We start from the raw sequence: 12,520 nt of genomic DNA on the forward strand, positions 1-12,520 counted from the left end.
TGGTTGGACTGCCCTGCATTTTTCACCAAGCTCTGAAATTGCAATTGCTGCAGTCAGCACACATGAATAATTAGAGAATTATCAATCACTTGCCTTAAATTCTTATCAAACCTCTCTTATGTACCAAGAAATTCATGTTTCTGTAAACTACGTGCAAACTAAAATAGCTGCAAAATGGTCATACATGCATCCAATAGAGTTATAAAATAGTTTAAACTATGGATTGCGGGATTTTATCGGCTTCATATTGCTGATTTTGGTTAATTTACTAATATATTTGGTTGAGGTAATATTGTCAAATGATATTTAAAATATTTACAAATTGAATATAGTTTATGAGATGAAACAGTTTTACTGTTTATGTCTGTCTGTGTCTCAATTAGTTTTGTCTAAATTACTTTGTGTTAAGTGATCTAAAAATGTCTTACGCACCAATTTAGTGTTAAAATATCTCAGCCAGCCCACCGCTAACAACACAACTGACCGAGTATCTGTAGGTGCCCACAGATTACGAAGGGGGCTCGTAAAAAGTCACTAGGACTCCCCCCAGTTGAAATGCCAGTTCCAGTAAACCACTGAGTAGTATGGTGAATGAATCATTCTTCTTTGCATTTATATGGTAATTTTTGTCTCTGTAAATCTAACCCGCCATTACAAAAAATAAAAATAAGAAAAAAGCTCAGCACTTTGAAGCCCACACAAACAGCATTGTTTTCATTCTTTAGAAATCCTTTACTCAGCTGCTGAACTCGACAGGGTCAGAGTTGAGCGTGTTCAAGATGCAGTCACGCTCTCAAGCAAAACAAAACTTTATTCAAGCAGTATGAATAGGTCACCTTGATGTCGGCACATATTTACACCGTTCATTCAGTCCCCGTCTGCCGAATGAAAAAGAAGTAAAGATGGATGAGAGTCAATGTCATACTCAGTCCATTAAAAGGGTGATGGGGGATGTTGCATAAAAACTCCCAGGGGGTAAACAGCTGAAAGGAAAAGATGGTGGAGCAGACGTCTGATTTTACCTGCACAGAGATCTACTTTGCACATTTTCAGCACAGACTCAAACAAAGACAACAAAGAGCATTGGCGGAGTATAGGCATGGATAAGATATGGGTGGTGTCTCAGCCCTGATGCTTTTTATTAAGTTGTTCTTGCGAATTCCTGATTATGCTAATTAATTGCTACTGTGCCAAACGGAATAGAAAACTTACTACAAAAACCCCTTCAAAAAGCATGACAAAGCTTTTGGCCTTGAGACACATGAGTTAATAAACTTTCAGTGTGCACTTCATCTCCAGAGTATGTTTGTAGCCCCGTAAATTAACGGGACAACAAACGATTTGGCCGTGGGTCTGCTGGATTCATAACGTGTCCCACAAGGTTGTAGATGCTTGTCACAGTTCCCAGCGCAAGAACTTTATTTAATGCAGGGATGTGAATTGTACTCAGACAAAAGTTTTAAAAAATAGATGTTCTTAAGTAATTGAGCACAGTGTTAATAATATATTGGAATGCCATGCGAAACTATCCACTTTTTGTAGATTTTTTCCCCCGCTTAGTTTCAAAGTAAAAGGTAAGTTAAAACCTAGTGCAGTTTTGAGCCAATGATAGAGCTCTGGAATGGTAACCCTCTATTTCAGGGGTTACCTTTCACGCTTCTGAAATAGAGGGTTACCATGGTTACTGGGGGAAAAAATGGGTACCCTTCATTGCACCGTCTTGCTTAGGACCAATTTTTTCCCTGGTAACCATGGTAACCCTCTATTTCAGAAGCGTGAAAGGTAACCCCTGATAATAGAAGGTTACCATTCCAGGGTTAAGTTTGTAGACAAATTAACATTCACACTCATTCACACCTACATAAATAATTTTGACTTTGAACTAAACCTACCTGCTTGTATTTGTAATATAGTGGAACGCCAAACTAGCCAGGCAATCACATGGAGATCAAGCAGGCTCCAGAACCATGTTCCAGATTCAAACTTCAGATCTGTCAGACAGATGTACTAACCGCACATACAACAAATCAATAAATTTAAAAAAAGGGGGTTTATTTTCCAATAAAGCAATCGTTCTTTCTGGCAGGAGGATCAGTTGGCACTGTTGGATGCTTTACTCATGACATAATCATGATTTCAAACCGTTTAAGACTTCTAAAATGTAATGTGGCAGACGCTACTGAGCTCCACAAACTTCCCCTTCATGATCATGCAGTGTGCTCCATTAAATAAAATGGTGCTGAAAATGATGTTGATTTTCTCCCAAAACAGCTCTCAAGCAAGTCAGAAGCGGCTGCAAAGTTGCCAGCAATAAGTCGATAAAAAGCCTCACCGCATCAGAAGAGCAAAAGAATTGCTAATGTAAAATGAAAGCAAAAAGTATCCCAAGTCATTTGTAGCCGTACATGTAAACTGACGTTACCCAGCAACCTGCTACACTTCTTATACAGTAGGTTATTGTCATTTTTGTATGTGCTAAGCTTCTTAGTAATGCCGCCAAAATGTGTCTTGATCTCCTCAATTCATACTGAAATTGTCTTTTGGGAGATAAAGAACATAAACGCGGAAATCCCTTCACAGATTCGTCTGTTGTCAAACGGGAAAAGGAAAAGGGAGATTGTAATTTCATGCCTCGGATTAGAACGCTATTCCCTTAATGATGGCGGAGAGGCATGAAATCTTTACGCCTAAGTAAAGTCAATGTGTTAGTGTTCAAAACAACATCAATAAACTGGTTAGTCAGTCAAGTCAAGGAGGTGCTGTTACAATAACTTGATTATTTTGAGAAGCTTGCAAATGGCTTCATTTGTGGGGAATGTTGGCACATTTTCTATGGATAGGAAATATTTTATGAAAAAAAATTAATGAATACACTCATTTGATCCTAATGAGACGATTTCTTTTGTCCCTACAGGATTATTGAAAATTCTGGTACATTAGTGCTTTCTCTTTTAAGAGCTACAAAAATGAGGAGACTTGCTGGCATGTCAGGCTGAGTTATATTTGTACATTTCTTTGTCTTGCTAGGAAATGACTAGTTCTGCTCCAGTGCCAGATCCATCCGTCAGCTTCCAAGCTGCTCAGCAGAACTTTTCTCTAATTCATCTATCCATCCGTCCTTACAGTCCTCGAACAAGGGAGCAGAATGAAACGAGAGGTTTAACCCCCCCTCCCAGAAACCACAAGTGGCTACAGTAATTGGCGTCATTTCATCTGGTTGGGTTTCCTGTGTTGAGGCCACAATGAAATGTCGCCATTTACGCATTACTGCAAACCACACGATTGAACAAGTCGACATTAGGGAACCAGAAATATGTTTCCACCCAAGAGCAAACGCAATAATGACGACATTGATGTAAAAGCTCAATGCTGATGTAGTTTTAAAGCAAAGTTAAAGGGATTGTATTGATTCTCTCTTTTTTTTAATAAAAATGGAACGAGTTCCTAAGCCCATATCAGCGAAGAAAAAATATACTCCAGTTGTGAACTGCCAGGAAAGGATCTTATTCCACCAAGGAAAGTTTTTGTATTAAAAAGTGGAAATGTGTGGGAAGAGGTGACCACAATTTCCTTGTGCACGGTTGACCTCCAATCTTTGTTATATTAAACTTCAAGTTGCTCATTGCGAGCGGGGGAGACTTTTAGCACCGGTGAATCGTAATATAACATAAACAAAATTAAATGAACTTGGATTACGATGCAGACACACTTTAAAAAATGTAATCTAACTTTACACTAAACTTAATTCTAATTTTGTTTTACATTCTTATACCTCCTCCTGGCCGGGTTGGCTGCTTGCCCCGCCTCCACCCTGAGTTTCAGATGCAACCTATCGATGGTAGTTTGCTTTTGTATTCCCTTCAAAATATTCCCAAAATGATGCACACAAATGTCCTCACAATAGGATAACTCATGACCACTTGCCAACGAGAAGTAATTTATACTCCTCATATTAGTGATCGCTCCGCCATTCGCGCTGAGTGACGGGAAAAAAAACATTGGAAAAAATGCAACGCTCCGCCCAGTGCTTGTAGACATCTGTTATACACGAAAGAGATGCGGCAAAAAAGACAGTGCGATACAATGATAAAAAGCCTCTCATGTCTTGGCCACCTGGCTTTCTCGTATCTCGAAATTTTTCTCGTATCTAGAGATAATTATTTGCTCGAAATTTTACTCGTATCTCGAAATGCTTGTATGTAGGGGTACCACTTTAATGAAATTGTCATCATCCTCCACTAGGAAGTAGAGTGAAAGAACATTTTAATTAGTCATAATCATACCTGTCAACCTCTGCCGATAACTGCCCTTATAAATGATTATGATACCCCTTACAAACTCCCAAAAAAACCTTACAAACACCGTACGAGTCGTACGGTGTTTGTAAGGTTTTTTTGGGGTTTGTAAGGGGAATCATAATCATTTATAAGGGCAGTTATTGGCAGAGGTTGACAGGTATGCATAATATTGATTAATTAGTCATAATTTAAAGCTCTTCTTTCTAATATATGTCTATTGTCTGCTCATATTATGATAATAGTTCATGATGGCATTATGACACGTCAAATCCATCAGCAGTCTCAGAACTTTGATCATTTGCATATTTCATGGCAAATTAAGGTGCACCTGTAGACAAACAAATGCAAACACAAGTGCACTTTACATGCAGTGACCCTCAATCATCCTTCGTTAAAACAATGCCACAATTTGTGAAAAAAAAGGTGAGGATGATGGGTTTTGGCAACACAAATGATCAAGGACAAGTGATGATGTAAAACCCCAGCTTTAGCTCCCACCCAATTGCTGCTACTCAAGCAAATTGGCCCGCTTTTGGGGTAAAATGTGACACCAACCAAGTGAGAATTCAACAGTATTGGGACGCTAGTGACTTTTGCTTAGCCTCCATCAGACCTCTACTCCCCCCAAATAACCTGCTCTGGATCCAAGTCAGTCTGCCATGGGAAAGCAGACAGAAATATTTTCTATTGTGGTCCATTTCCATAAATTTAAACTGTAAAAACTACCTGAGCCAGAGGAGAGGGAATCCTCAACGGATGTGGGGTAGGAAAAAAAACAAATAAACTGACAAAAAAAGCGAGAGTGGGATGTCACTGGAGGCCAATATATCAAACTGTCTCACCTGAACATCATACTATCACAACGCACACGTGGTAGATCAGAAGTGAAAGAGCCTCTTCGATTGGTGCCACATCAACAACCTGGAGGGCAATAAATAATACTCAAGAGACAGCACAAAAAGAATGTTGCCTTCAAAGCCAAGTTGTGTCTACGCTATGACTAATTCAGCAAGGAACTGAATTTGTTTCCTGTTTGCAACCATACGTGTGTAGAAGCGCTTTCATCTTGCTACATTAACACTTCTGTTAGCTTATTAATACAATGCAAAAACCAGCACCTATGAGAGAAAACCAAAATGACGATGATAGATAAGTAAACTAATAAGAGCTCCAATTCAAAACTATATTTATGCCATGCAAATAAAGGGGTATCAAGCGAGGTATGCCTGAGGTGTTAATGAAAAAACAATGGCTTTTTAAAAATTGTAATAGCTTATAAAGTAACTGATTGTACTATAAAGGCAATCAGTAAATTTTTTTTATATATTTTTGCATAGAGGAGATGTGTAGAATCATTATACATTATTAATGAAATACATGAGCAACGGCATTTGTAAAGCAGAAACCCTGCTGTGGCGTGGCAATCCTGGTAAAGCAATAAAGTAAAGATGCATATGGAATTTATACGACAAAGACAATCAAATGTGAATCAAACATGACAAGCAAATGAATTTCATTGAATTTACATTCCCTACAAGTACAGAAGAGAGATTGCAGGAAATGGTTATAGAGTAGCTGCATTTGTATAGCAGCAGTGTACAACACTTCATGTTATCAGTCTTGCCCATTTTGAAAGAATAAGATATCTGTTTTTAAAATTTTGAGATTGTCTTTTCACTGTAATTTTTGGACCGAAACAATATAATGACGATAGCATTCGAATTAAGGTTAAATGGAAGCATAATTTTTTCAGTATTGGATGCATCGAACCAAGACTGGGTTTGTAAAAGGAAGGCACAGAATTCAATGTGAAAAGCATACCATCAGGGTCAATATATAAAATAAACAACCTTACTTAGAGTGGTTTTGTTGGTCTTACAACCAATTCTTTGCGTAGCCATTTCGACATGAAGAAGGAACATGTTTCTAACGTGACGCAGAAAATGAAATGCACTGGTGTGTCAGTAGATTTCGCGTCTGATGTATTTGCTTTCGTTATCTGCCTGCAGCTGTACTACGCTAAACAAACTGACCTTTGCTGTGTACAACTGAAATATTCTAGAATAATTTATCATTGCCCAGTAACAAGTATGTCTATTGCAATTACATCAGATTGGTTGTTATATGAAACCTAACAAAACACGTTTCTTTGCCTCAATTCGAAACAGTTCGAGAATTTTAATATTAATATAAGCACCCATAAAGTCATTAGGAGCATCAATTTAATTTTAACTTGTTGAGGCTGCACTTTATTTGTATTCAAAATGTTAGTTTTTCCTTTTAAAAGAGCAGCGTCCAAAAAAACTCTCAATGGGAAGGAGAACCATAAAAAATGACCAGTTGATAAAGAGGGGAGAAAAAGTGAATGATATCCCGTGAAAGTGAGAGCAACGGGTGATACGGGATTCTTGCTTTGTATGTATGAGGTGGGGTGTGGGGAGAGGAAGGAAGTAGGGAAGGAAGGAAGGAAGCCATGCAGTCATTACTCTCACTAGCTAACAAGCTGGAGGAACATCAACAACTCCCAAAAGTCGGCATGTTGACGTCACATGGCCCGGAATGGCCAGCTGATGTACTGTGTTGGCCACATTAAGGATCCATGTTGGCTAGGACATCAAGTGCCATAACCATACAGTATTATTGTCATCTATACACATATACATACATACATACACACACATATATATATATACATATATACATATATATATATATATATATATATATATATATATATATATATATATATATGTATATATATATATATATATATATATATATATATATACATATATACATATATATACAGATATATACATATACATATATATATATACATATATACATATATATACACATATATACATATACATATATATATACACATATATATACATACACATACATACATATACATATATATATATACACATATATACATATACATATATATATACACATAAATACATATACATATACATTAGGATATCCATTTTTTTTACATCTTAACAGATTGTTTAATATGAGAGACCCCTTATCACTTAATGATGAAAACACCTTGAGTGCTCTTATTCCCCTGACATTCCCAGACTCCTCTCTCAAACCAGGTGTTTATCTGAGGTCAAAAGTACTGTAATTTCCAGACTATAACTTGAACTTTTTTTCCATAGTTTGCGACTTTTTTTTTCACCGAAAGTCAGTTATGTTTTGATATTTAGGCTATAGTTATTAAAAACACTGTATATTTTACATTAACTGGTACCTAATTATCCTGTTGTTCTCCATTTACATATTTTTACTTTGAAGTATGTTTGTTCTTGGTTTCTAAAAAAATAATAAATTGCCCTCCCTAAAATGTGACTTATACTCCACTGTAATTTATATAGACCTTTATCCTCTTCATTGTGCAATATTTGGTTTGTGTGACTTATTCTCAAGTGCGAGTTATAGTCCGAAATTAAAGAAAGAATAACAAAAATCAATAGCAGAATTGTAGCATGATAATGATAATAATAGAAGCTTGGTTGAAAAGAGCTAGTCTGGTAACTACACTGAGTGTGCACTACAAACACAATGACTTGTGATTGCTAATATTGAACAGTTTCATAATTTGTATGATTTACAATTTAAAATTGTCAGCTCTGAATAAATTCCTTACATAACAGAAAGGTGGATTCCTCCTTAAAATGCCACACACACACACCACAAGGCTTTGATAAATTTGTTTGTGTACCCCACTTTGCACAACCAAGATCTGTTATGTAATGGTTCCCGATGGTGGCTTAAGGGCGAGGATAGCTAAGGGGATCAAAACAGAGACGGTGTCAGTCAAAATAATCCCTTCATTTTCTCCCACTACTGTTTCATTGAAGTCATGTTCATAAATAGCTCGACCACAGCAAAAACAGAATGGAAACCAAATTTCCCCGCTAAGCCCAGAGATCTAGCCTTCTGGATCAGATGGTGGGTTTTGCCCTCTTGTATATAACTGTAAACTGATTTAAAATTGACACATCTAGGAAAAAGTCAGCACGAGCCTTGCTAAAATCCATAGTTATGAATTCAATTAAACCACAGTGGGGTGGCGTTTTGTCAAAACCCCTTACTCCAATTGCCAATTGCTGCCAGTGTGCATGGAAATGATGCAAGAAGAAAACAAGATGATTTGCTTTTCACTTCATTTTTCTTTCTTATTCCATAGGCCATTGGTTTCCCATGCACTGATTGTCTTGCCCTGATATTCCTACAAACACAAGCTGATCACCACACATTGACTTGTATGACTCAGGGTTCAGCTAAGACCCGCTAAAAGGTCAAAGCTCATAGCAGCAGACAAACACTCCAGACATAGCATACTAGTGATTTTGGCGTCAGGGGGGATCCAACTACGTTCCACATGGGCTGCCTCTCCTCACGCCAGGAGGGTGTTATCACGTTGTGTTTTTGTAATACCACTTTGAGTCTGACAATCAGCAGTCTGAGGAAAGCCAGGCAGGTTTAAAACAGGAGCTCGAGTAGAAACACCTAGAACTGCAGCCAAATCCTTGGTAGTCCCGTCACATGAAGAAAAGATTAATAATACATATTGTTGGTTATGAAATGAAATAACAGGAAGCAGGAAACCTATTTTGTTCCAAGATCGAGTGCCCACTATGTGATTACCAGTAGGTTGTGGTTGAGCCCGTGTATTTTTGTTCCTGCTTCAGCCAAGTACAAATTCCACTAATTTCATCAGGGGTGATAAAGCGCTACAAAATCGAGTCTGCGGCTAGTTACTTAGCCAAATCTATCCTCGATGAGTTGAATTAGCGGCGTGTGGTGAGTAAAGTGGGCATTCACCCATAGAAAGGGGAAAACATGCCCAGGAAGCACAAGGAGTAGATTTGAAATGTATGTTTATCTTGTAATATTTAAAACGAGTATGTTACTTAACCCGATTTTCTGCCATCTTTACTATTTCTCCATTTTTGCAATATGGATAAAAGGACCACCAATTTACACGTTGTAGTATGGTGACCCCAGATCAACAGATTACAGTAAATGGTCTACACTAAAAGTAAACTACCCTGGACATACCATACCATGTGGTTAACATGTAATGCTGTATGGTAAATATGTTCTATTTAAAGTCCAAAGTACTTTGACTGTTCAACGATAATGGGTTTACCAAACACATTTAGAAGACATCTAGCCTATACTGACAGAATTTCAGTTGATATTAGTACAACGGCAACGTTAATTCTACGTCTATCAATCAATAAAATTGCTGGTTCGAACAGGATTCCACTAATCTGTATTTAATACTTTTGTATTAAAACAAAGATGAGTTGTATGTTAGCACTTAGCATGTTTAGCATCAACATACGAATTTATTTTGGCAGTGTACTTGTAAATAAATGAATGTCATAGCATTGTTTAAAAAGAGAGAACACTGCAAAAGTGTCAGTCTCATGCTGATGTTCAAATAAAATGCTCGGTTTCTTCTTCTACGCCTACACCTTCTCCACTAAGCTGCAGGGTCTGCTACCTTCATAACTACATTCCAAGATCTCATGTTCTGGGGATTCCTGGTCTTCACTTTGAAGGGAGAAAATCCTGATTTTGCCTTCTCTGGGTCTGTTTCCAAGAATCTGCAGATTCACAGCCTCCTTAACAGGAAGCTTTTCCTGCATTCACACCACATGTGCAAACTACCTCATTCTTATCCCCATTATCATCTCGCTGATATCATTAAGGAGTGAGGACTCACCTAATGTGCTTACTTCTCACTTTTTTCTTAGTGTCACTCCCTTAATTATCAGAGGGATTTTTCATACCGCTAAAATCCTCTCCTCGTCCTCTTTGGGTTTCCTTTCACCCCCCAAAAACACTACAAACTCCAGTCCACATGTGCCAATAATGTCTTGGAATAAGAAAAGGAAGGAATAAACGACAACATTTGTTTCCCTGCACTACCTATCGTTAAACCCTATTAAATATCGCCCGAGAAGTCCATTAGGCCAGCACTATCCTTATGGACCATCCTGAGGACTTCTTCCCTTTCCTGATTTCATACTCTGGATGACCTCCTACAAAATTGACACTCCATGTTTACTGCTTATGTGAATAATACCACACGCTGCTGCTTCTTTGCCAAAATCGCTGGCACTTCAATTTACCACATTGACCTGAATTCATAGTCCAGCAATTTTGTATAGTTAGCTTGAGAAGTGATTTACCAAAGAAATTTACTACCTATGAACATTTCCAATATATTATAGCAAGAGAAAATTACCTTCGTTTTCTATTTAAAAAAATAAAAATTAAAAAAACAAAATGGCAATGTGCCGCTCCAGTCAAACTCTGTGGACTTGCAGGAAACCAGCCAACTTTGATTTTCCACTGTGTGCGGGCCAGAGCGCCATCCTGTGCGGTCCCACATGGAACAGGCCTGCAAGGCGCATACAGTACATTTACAACTCACGGCCGATTCCAATGAGGCACAGCAAAACTAATACTCAGGTCTGGTATAACTCAGCTAATTCTGCTTCATCCTGACCTATTCTTTTCTGACAGTACAAAATCATTGAATATGTGCCCAAAGAAGTACTACTATTTGCGAATGGATTGTGGCCGCCTGAATGAACGTATGAAACTCATCATTTTCGATGACTCATTTGGACAATTGTTCAATTCGACACAGAAAATGAGGACTTTGATGGATTTGTGATGATGACGTGAGTACATTGTAAAATGGCTAAATAAAGTACAACCAAACTCAGTTTTGCTTCCGTTGCCTTTTTAAAAACGTGTTTTAGCGTGTGTCCGTATGTTTAAGCTGGTGTATGTTTTGCTATGCCTGGCTGCGTCTTTAAAAACGGTGCGTCCTTTGTGTGTGTCAAATACAGATATAGCACTCGTTACTGACACTGCGGCTTTAAATGTGATGCACCATATAGTCGTGAAAATACGGTAGTAAATGTTAGCTGCATCTGAAGACAAGCCTAATTGTGCCGGCTTATTTAAAATACTCGCCTTTGAGTGACCAAAATACTTCTGGCATAAAAATGACCGGTTACGGCAAAATTGCCTCGGCCTTTATTGACATTTTTTGCCATTATAAAAAAGCAGAAAACAAAATGGTTATTTTTCAAATTCCTAAACAAGATTCTTTTCTGCAGGGATTAACTTGATCATAAAGATAACAATTCCTTTAACGGCTGACTGTCTAGCAACTGGAGTCTGTCAGCTATATCCGAAGGTCTCTGAATAAGAGCTCTACTCTCATTTTCACAGACCAGCAGCTCACGGGTCGCTCCGCTGCCCGCTCCACAGACATAACACGACCATCCATATTCTTTAGGCCTGACGTCGGAGAGCTTCATGCAACTGTCTGCAGGCATTCCTCTGCTGCTACATCTTGATCTAGTGAACCTTGAAGAGAGACTTCTAGAAACCTTGTCACTGGCATAATTGCACACATAATAAGCCGCTCTCAGGGAGGGAAAATGTCAGCAGTCAGTATTGGAATTGCTCAGCGTCTGTTCTAGTTTGAAGAAGTCTGTTATCCCAGCAAAATTCAAGACATTTTCCGAAGGGTTATTCAAATTTGCTCAATCTATTATTGGTACAATTAACAATACAGAGCTGCCAAAAGGCAAAAAAATCCTATTTTGTAGTGCGTAAAGAGACATTTTGATAACGTGCAAAATAAAAAAGCTATTTAGACACATGATGTTGTGTTTCAAAATGAATCGTTATGGTAAGTTAAAATAGCCTACAATTTTTCAAAGTTTTGTTTGTGAAACTTATAATTAAGTGTGCTCTGTGAGGCAAAAACTACAGGAATTAGTCAATTATTATGTCCACGTTTAGATGTCTAGTTTAGCAGCAATCAATCATTCCCCACCCTTTTTCTCCCCTGAGTTTTAAGTTTGATCAAAGACTAATCTCTACTAGTAAGGCGATTAAAATTAGCATATGTTTCATTGTTAAGTAAAGAAAGCAGGCTGGGATGAGATCCCATAGTGCTTGTAGAGAGAGCCAGAAATACTACCGCCAAATCAGGAAGGCTTGGGGGACAACAACATTCATGTCAACGTAACAGTAAATGAAAGAAAATCGCATCACGATTCTTGGCTCGGCCAGTCTCGGACGGCGGCAAAGCAAGGCAATCGGGATTCTGACATGAAGGGTTTTAAGTTGTAATAACTTTTTTCCCCTTGTGAGACCGCACACTCAAG

The 12,520-nt window shown here is 38.0% G+C and overlaps 1 protein-coding gene across 2 annotated transcripts in view; it reads right to left on the reverse strand.

Annotated features, from left to right (window-relative positions):
• plxna2 (plexin A2) overlaps positions 1 to 12,520 on the reverse strand; it is a 250,079-nt gene that overhangs the window by 131,797 nt on the left and 105,762 nt on the right. The gene's annotated exons all lie outside the window — the stretch shown is intronic.

The sequence above is a fragment of the Stigmatopora argus genome, chromosome 1 (genome assembly GCF_051989625.1).
Source record: "Stigmatopora argus isolate UIUO_Sarg chromosome 1, RoL_Sarg_1.0, whole genome shotgun sequence".
Classification (NCBI taxonomy): domain Eukaryota; kingdom Metazoa; phylum Chordata; class Actinopteri; order Syngnathiformes; family Syngnathidae; genus Stigmatopora; species Stigmatopora argus.